The sequence below is a fragment of the Tursiops truncatus genome, chromosome 6 (assembly GCF_011762595.2).
Source record: "Tursiops truncatus isolate mTurTru1 chromosome 6, mTurTru1.mat.Y, whole genome shotgun sequence".
In the NCBI taxonomy this organism is placed as follows: Eukaryota; Metazoa; Chordata; class Mammalia; order Artiodactyla; family Delphinidae; genus Tursiops; species Tursiops truncatus.
In genome coordinates, this window is record NC_047039.1 from 86,226,091 (window position 1) to 86,234,966 (window position 8,876).

The window sequence follows — 8,876 nt, forward strand, 5'->3', positions numbered from 1 at the left end:
AGGCCCACATACCGAAAAAAAAAAAAAAAAGAAAAAGAAAAATGGAAATTAAGTTTTTTGATTACACCAGATTTCTGTCATTTTTCAGGAGACAATCTGCACATGTGGATTTTTCCCTCCAGATATTTTAAATAAAGTACCATAGTGAACAAACATTTAAGTCAATTTAGTTTAAGTCTAAAGGTCTTTATTTTGAAATAGACTACTCTTTTGATGATGATAAATATTAGATTTTTTTCCCCTGTTCACAATCCATCACTCAGATATCACTGAGTCTCTGATATGATTCTCAACACCACTGAATTTATGTTCTGGAACATAAATTTTCCTGGAAAACCTGTTTGGGGCTAGTATGTGGCTTGCTTATTTACTATTTTAATACTTTTAAATAAAAAATATCTACTACTTTTTTAATATTTGGTGCTATAAAAATTTTATTTCATATTAGTTGAATCCTTTAAAAGTAATATTCATGAAACACTTGGCATTGAATTTAAACAACTTCTGATGTCCTAAACAACTTAGTACCCCTCCACAGAGAAACACCTAATACTGAAACATGATCTTTAATGTATGCAAACAAAAAACAAAAGGCAAGCAAAGAATGGTGAGGAATCCTAGGATGGAAGGCCACTCTTATAAATAAATCTAACTGTATTACAGATATATTACTTAACTGTATTGAAAGGGCTGGAGGGGATACAAAAGCTTACATAATTTTGGGAAGTGGTGTTTTGACTGCAAAATATAAGGCTAAAGACAAAAGGAATTCCTCAACATATACAATGTACTCTGGTTGGTACATTCATATTTCATGATGTCACAGATTAACAATTCTTCTTTATGTGTAAACTGGAGTTGACCACATAAGTAAATGGATGGTGAATACCGGGAGCTAGGTTTTTCACTGCCAGAGAGGGAAGTTACAGATAGGCAAGAAGGAAAGTCTGGAGCCTGTGTTAATTAGAGACATCCATATAAACTCATTTTTAGGGGTGTGTGTGTGTGTGTGTGTGTGTGTGTGTGTGTGCGCGTGCGTGTGCGTGTGTACATACATATAGACAGATAAGAAACAATTATAGATATGTGTATATGCATGAGTCATTAATCATACATATATCACCTAGCTCTATTCTCTAGAGAACTTGGATGCATCTTATAGTACTGAAAAGTAAGAAAGTACTCAAAACCCAAAAAGGATGGAGTTGTCAGGATGACACAGGAACCAACGTAAAAGATTCCCCAGTGGAAAGATGCCCCACTGGAATAATGTGAGCAAAATATTCGTTAATAATATACTATTAGATTAGCAAGGTAAGTATAAAATAAATATTGAGGAGGTCATATTGATATAAATTATAAAATAAATAAGTAAATAAGAGAAGAGACAAATAATCCACCAGAAAAAATTACAAATACTATATGTAAATATTCCCTTCTCAAGGTTGTAGAGTTTAAACCCTTGCCACTTAACTGTGGGCAGGACATAGTGATTTACTTCCAAATAACAGGATATTGAAAAGGGGAAACAATAATTTTATAGTGGAGAAACCTGGCAGTCACTACCTTAACCAAATGATCAAGGTTAAAACTACCAATGATGTCATGTGGATATCAAATAACCCTAGAAATAATATAAATAATGAGAAATATAAATGAAGAAAAAGGTACTTTACCTCTATGATATTCTTCTCTAAAACTAATCAACCAAGTCTAATCATTAGAAAAACATCAGACAAACCCAAATTGAGAAACCTTCTACAAAATGCTGACCAGTAGTCCTCAAAGCTTTCAAGGACATGAAAAACAAGGAATGATTGGAAAACTGTCATAGACCAGAGGAGACTAACACAGAAGACTTGACAACTAAGTGCAGTGTGGTATTCTGGAATAAAAAAAGTACATCAATAGAAAAATTAGTGAAAATGAATATGAATGTGAATACAGATTGGACTTAACAGTAATATACCAATGTTGGTTTCTTAGTTTAGATGTGTCAAGGTAATGTAAAATTATTATAATGGAAAACAAATTGGATAAGGGGTATATCAGAACACTTTGTATTCTATATATCTATAAGTATTTCAAAATTAAAAAATTATTAAGTAGTAGATTTTATCAATATATAAGTAGTAGATTTTATTATTTTATCAAAATAAAAAATTTAATTTTTGTAAGTTAATAAAGTTGGTAAATATTAAAAATTTAGAATATTTCAATCTTAATCAGATTATATTAATTGCCCATTAGTATACTTTGACTATGCAGTGAGATATAATGGCAGATCAAATCAGCTAATAGAAAAATAAAGAAAAAAATTTCTCTGCACATCTGAGTTCAGTGTGAATGAATAAATATTTAATCTGTCTATAAATATATGCATTTGTCATAGTTCAGTTTACAGCTTTTTCAAATATTCACATTGCATTTTAGGCCAACATTTAAAATAATCACACTTGTAAAAATATTTTAGAAGTAAAGCAACCACAGGAAAAAAGTTATTGTTTTCAATGTTGTCTGTAACCTACTCTAATGTTTTATAATCTGAACACTGCAGTTTAAAAATACATTTGACATCTAAAAGACAAATTCCTTCATTACCCTTCCATTTGAAATCTTCCTGAGTATTTGCAAGTATATTCTTTCAGAAATACTACAGAATCATTTTGTTAAGTTTTATGTAAATTTCATTGGGTTCTATAATGGAAAGGCATGTATTGAATTTAATTTAGAGAGGTTTAGTAGGTTTAAAATATATAATCTCCTGAGCCCAAGTTCATGGCAAGTCTCTTTACTGTAGAGTTTATAGTCTTAAAAAGCATAGCTCCTGCATAGTTCAAGTTTTTCCTTTTTTTTTTTTACATTTTTCTCACTGCTGTGAATGAGATATTTTATTCCATATCATTCTCCTTACTATCTTACTACTCTAGTACAAAATAAATCTATGATATTTGTGCATTTATTTTACAACAAAACACAATTGAAATACTTATTATTTCTGATATTTGTTCATTAGATTATCATGTGATTTTTTTTTTACAGGTAATACTATCACCTGCAAAGTGAAAAAAAAAGTTTTTCTAATACTTAACACTTTATGTAATTTTCTTGTAATTACAGTGACTAAAACTCAAAGAACACATATAAATAAGAATAATAATAAAGATGACATCTGGGAATAGTTTTGCTATAAACTTTAATATGGACACCTTTATGGTCCATGGTTTCAAGCCAATTCATGCTTCCTTGATTTGTTTTGTTTTGCTTATGCCATCCATGGTTCAATTTTGTGAACTGCAAAAATAATTCTAAGTCTTATAATTTTATCAATGGACTTCTCAAAGTTTCTGCTTTGCTTAGTTATCTTTTCCTATTAAGATACTAGGACTGGAAGAATGAAATACATGGGACATCATACAGTACCTCAATTATAAAAGAAATCCAACTGTGTGTCTGACTCTTCCTTCTTTTCCACTCCTGTTTTGATCTAATGCTAATTTCACTATGTCAAAGCGAATTCAACAACTGTGACTTGATATCTGCTTTGGTTTTGATTTTATTCTAAGTATTTTAGAAGCAAAACAAGTCATGAGAAATATAGAAAGTGCTGAACTTCATACTGCTAGTCTCCAGTCTTTTCACTGATATTTTTAATATATTGCTAAAAATTTAAATGAAATATAAGTTGCATACTGCTGTGAAATATCCTATTTCAAGTTATTAATAATTTCCAAGTCACTAATACACTCAAAGCCTTTCAGTTCCTTTGTTACTTGACCAGAGTACCAATACAGAGTACCATATCCTTCTAAAACACGCCCATCCTTAAACACTGTAAAACAGTAGTATTGTGATATATTTGTATTATGCTCATTGTTCCTTTCCATTTCCACTTCCCTTCCTTCTCCTTCAGCTGATCGTTAAAAGCTGAAATATTTCTAGTCCTTTTTCACCATCTCCTCACCTTTTCTTCCCTCTCTCTTCCCCTAGCCTCCTATAAGGAGAGACTACCCACTCCTATGGTTTGAACTACCATGACCACCAGGTCTTAAATATCCATCTCTGGCTTTGAGCTCTCTCTCTTGAACTCCAGATCTGAAAATTCTACTGGTTCCTCAATTTCCTTAATTTTTTGCCTTATAAATACCCCAAATTAAAAATATACCAAGATAAATTTGTTATGTTCCTTTCCAAACCTGGTCCCTTTATTCAATATCCTCTATCAGAAATTACAACTACTCTCCAATTGTTTAAGCCACCAATCTGAATGCCATTATTTATTTCTTCTTCAAAGTCACTTCCCAAATCTGCTCCCAAATCTCTCTCATATTTATTGACATCTTTATAGACTTATTGTCACCACCCTAATCCATGCACCAGCACATATTACACATGGGCTATCAAAACAGCCTTTATCTTACCATTTATACTCTGGTCCCTTCCTACATGATTTTCCTCAGTGGTGGGCAGAAATGCAGTGGTACTTTTAATACAAATCTAATTGTAATCTACATGATTAACTTACTTAACAGTTTTTAATTTTTTTAGGATTTTTTTTGATGTGGACCATTTTTAAAGTCTTTATTGAATTTGTTACAATATTCCTTTTTTTCACGTTTTGGTTTTTTGGCTGCGAGGCACATGGGATCTTAGCTCTCCAACCAGGGATCGAACCCACACCCCCTGCATTGGAAGGAGAAGTCTTAAACACTGGACCACCAGGGAAGTCACAGTTTTTAATTTTTGTACGCTGAAAAAATATGGCTTTCTATACCCTCAAGTTCTTGCATCTATATCACTATCACAACATTCAATAAACTCTTCAGTGATTCACTACAATTTAGCTACAATGGACCACTTTTTGTTTCCTGAATGAAGAATATTCTTCCTCAAGGATAAAATATTTTATCTGGGTGAACTCCCACGATATTTTATGATCACATAGTGTCCTGTATCCTTATAATATTTGGTGTACTTGGCTTTTTAATATCTCTCTTTGTCACTAATTGGATCTCATTCCACTACAGCTTTAAGCATTTTACTTAATTTTACACTTACTATACTTATGGTTGTGTTCCACTCTTCAAAAAACACTTTGTAATTATTATTCTCACATATACAAACATGCACAGACACTCACTTTTATAGAGCTTCATGGGCATTTCCATATTAAGCTTATACTACAATTGTTTCTTATGGCTTACACCAGTTTTTACAATAATCTAGGCCAAAATTAATAGTTGGGGTCTAAACATTATATAAATAAAATTATTTCTTGCCAAAATACTGTTTCTTAAGTTTAAAGAAATCAGCTTACAAATATCCATGTTAATGCTTTTGCTTGAGGGAAGCAGTAAACATCATAATGTTATTTTTCATAAATAATCACCTTTGTCTCTTCTCCCTTAATTTTTATGAGGTATATTTTGGGCTATTTTATTGTCTTTAGAATCATCTTCTGTTATAAGATATATTTAATTTATCTACTGATAGCGGTAGTAGGCATTTTCTATGCATATTAAAGTTGGGATAATGCCAGAACCTTAGGCATTATTTGCCACTTGTATCTCCAAATTCATGAGAATTAGATGTATCCATTACTTTGGGGAGTGTTGATGTGCTAGAGAGCTCACATTTCAAAAGGGATGTTCTGATCTTTAGGATATCTCAATGACCCAAATTCATGCTATATTCTGCTCCAAAATTTTGGACATTTGCCATTCTCTCCTTCAAGGTATATTAACATTGGAAATAAAAGTAGGGCTCCCAATGTTTCACAGATATTCCTTTCAAAAATAGTTCACTGTTGTGTGTATGTATGCTAATTTATCTACTTTATACTGCTGTTTTTCAAATGGCTGAAAATCCTTTGATTTTGGATTGCAGAGGTGAAACTTCCAGAAAAACAGCGCGAGGAACTCTCCTCCTGGGAAGATATCTACTCAGCAGTTCAAAATTTGCAATGACAATTGTTGAAAGTCTTTGGACATTTATCAAAGAACGTGCAATAATTTTTGACAAAATTTAGCAAAAATCAACAAAGCTCAGTAGGGACAGTATTGGCACTTGAGTTAGAGGCTTCTACCATCCACTCACAGTCTGCCTTGTGGAATAACTGTTCCACTAGACTCGGTAATAAAAAGGCAGTTCTTATCTTCCCCTGCTTCCTGGGCAGAGGAGCTATTCTGTATGGATTAGGCTGGTGGACACCAGCAGATCACATTTTCCTGAGCTCCTCACTGCAGAAGGCCCACATCAAGTGGATGGTGGCAGCAGAGCAATGGTGCTATTCTCCTATCCCCAACTTCTAATACCTAATAAGGATCTGGTGGGGCAGCTGCTGAAGAGTAGAGTCCCCCTTTCCTACAGAGACCTGTGATGCAGGACAGTTACTCTCATGGACTTGGCAGTCAAGTGTCATCTCTAATCTCCTCCAGCATCCTCGGGCAGAAAAACTTATTCCTAATTAGTGTGGCAGCCAGTGAACATGGTAGATCCCATTCTACTGGTTCTGGATTGCAGAAGGTTCATACTAGACAATTCCCACCTCCCCCCCCAAACTGCTCTTTTCCACAGGGAATTAATCTATGAAGCGGCTGCGTATTCATACCACACACAAAAGTTAACCAAAATGCATCACAGGCCTAAGTGTTAACAGCTAAAACTATAAAATTCATAGGCAAAAACAAAGGCGTTAATCTTTGTGATCTTGGGTTAGGCAATGGTTTCTTAGATATAACACCAAAAGCACAAACAATAACCAAAAAAATTAGATAAGCTGGGCTTACTAAACAAAAGCAAAGGAAGAAAATCAAAACAGCTTTGTGCCATCATGGAAAAGAAAACCCACAGAAAGGAAGAAAATATTTGCAAAACATATATTTGATAAAGAATTTGCCTTAAGACTATATAGAGATGTTGACAATTCAATAACAAAATTAATAAAAAATGGACAAAAATCTGAATAGATATTTCTACAAAGATGACAGACAAGAGGCAAATAAGCATATGAAAAGATGCTCAACATCATTAGCCACCAGAGAAATACATGTCAAAGCCACAGTAAGATGTCATTTCATGCCCACTATGATGGCTAAAATAAAACATAGTTAACAAGCACTGAGAAGGATATGGAGAAAATCATGCATTGCTGGGTACGTATATAAAAGGGTGCAGCCACTTAAAAAAAAAAAAAAAACTGCCTGGCAGTTCTGTAAACCATAGACTTATTGTATGAACCAGCTATTCTACTCCAAGAGAGATGAAAATATACAGTCACACCAAAAATAAAAAGTATGTGTATGTTCATAGTACTATCATTCATAATAGCAAAAAAGTGAAAACAACTCAAATGCCCTTCAAATGATGAGTAGATAAACAAACTATTGTATATCCAAACAATGGATTATTATTTGACAATAAAAAGGAATGGAATGTTGATACATATTACAACTTGCATGAACCTTGAAAACATTATGCAAAGTGCAACAATCAAGTCACAAAACACAATATATTGTATGATACCATTTAGAAGTAAATCTGCAGAGACAGAATGGAGATTAGTAGTTGCCCAGGACTGGGGTGTAAGTACAGATTTGTGAAAACGGGGATTGACTGCTAATGTGTACAGGGTTTCTTTTGGGGGTATGAAAATACTATAACTGATCATGGTGATGGCTACACAACTTATGAATATACAAAAATCCAATGAGTTATTCACTTAAATAGATGAATTGTATGGTATGTGAATTATATTTCAATAAAACTTAAAAATAGACATAATACCATTATAGTTTTATGACATAAATTTGCTTGAATTTCCCACATTTAAGATACATTTCAGAATTTTTAGTACCAATTTATAGTATAATCACTACATATTCAACTTTTATTTTATACGGCTTAAATACTAACTCTTTTTTTTCTTTAGCATCTTTATTGGAGCATAATTGCTTTAAAATGGTTTGTTAGTTTCTGCTTTATATAGTTTCTGCTTTATAACAAAGTGAAACGGCTATACATATACATATATCCCCAAATCTTCTCCCTCTTGCGTCTCCCTCTCACTCTCCCTATCCCATCCCACTGGGTGGTCACAAAGCATTAAGCTGAACTCCCTGTGCTATGTGGCTGCATCCCACTAGCTACCTATTTTACATTTAGTAGCATATATAAGTCCATGCCACTCTCTCACTTCATCCCAGCTTACCCTTCCCCCTCCCCGTGACCTCAAGTCCGTTCTGTACCTCTGCGACTTTTTTCCTGTCCTGCCCCTAGGCTCTTCAAAACCATTTTTTTTTTTTTTAGATTCCATATATATGTGTTAGCATACGGTATTTGTTTTTCTCTTTCTGACTTACTTCACTCTGTATGACAGACACTAGGTTCATCCACCTCACAACAAATACCTCAACCTTGTTTCTTTTTATGGATGAGTAATATTTCATTGTATACATGTGCCACATTTTCTTTACCCATTCATCTGTCGATGGACACTTAGGTTGCTTCCATGTCCTGGTTATTGTAAATAGAGCTACAATGAACATTGCGGTACATGACTCTTTTTGAATTATGGTTTTCTCAGGGTATATGCCCAATAGTGGGATTGCTGGGTCGTATGGCAGTTCTTTTTTTAGTTTTTTAAGGAACCTCCATATTGTTCTCCATAGTGGCTATATCAATTTACATTCCCACCAACAGTGCAAGAGGGTTTCCTTTTCTCGACATCCTATCCAGCATTTATTGTTTGTAAATATTTTGATGTTGGCCATTCTGACTGGTGTGAGGTGATACCTCATTGTAGTTTTGATTTGCATTTCTCTAATAATTAGTGATGTTGAGCATTCTTTCATGTGTTTGTTGGCAATCTGTATAAC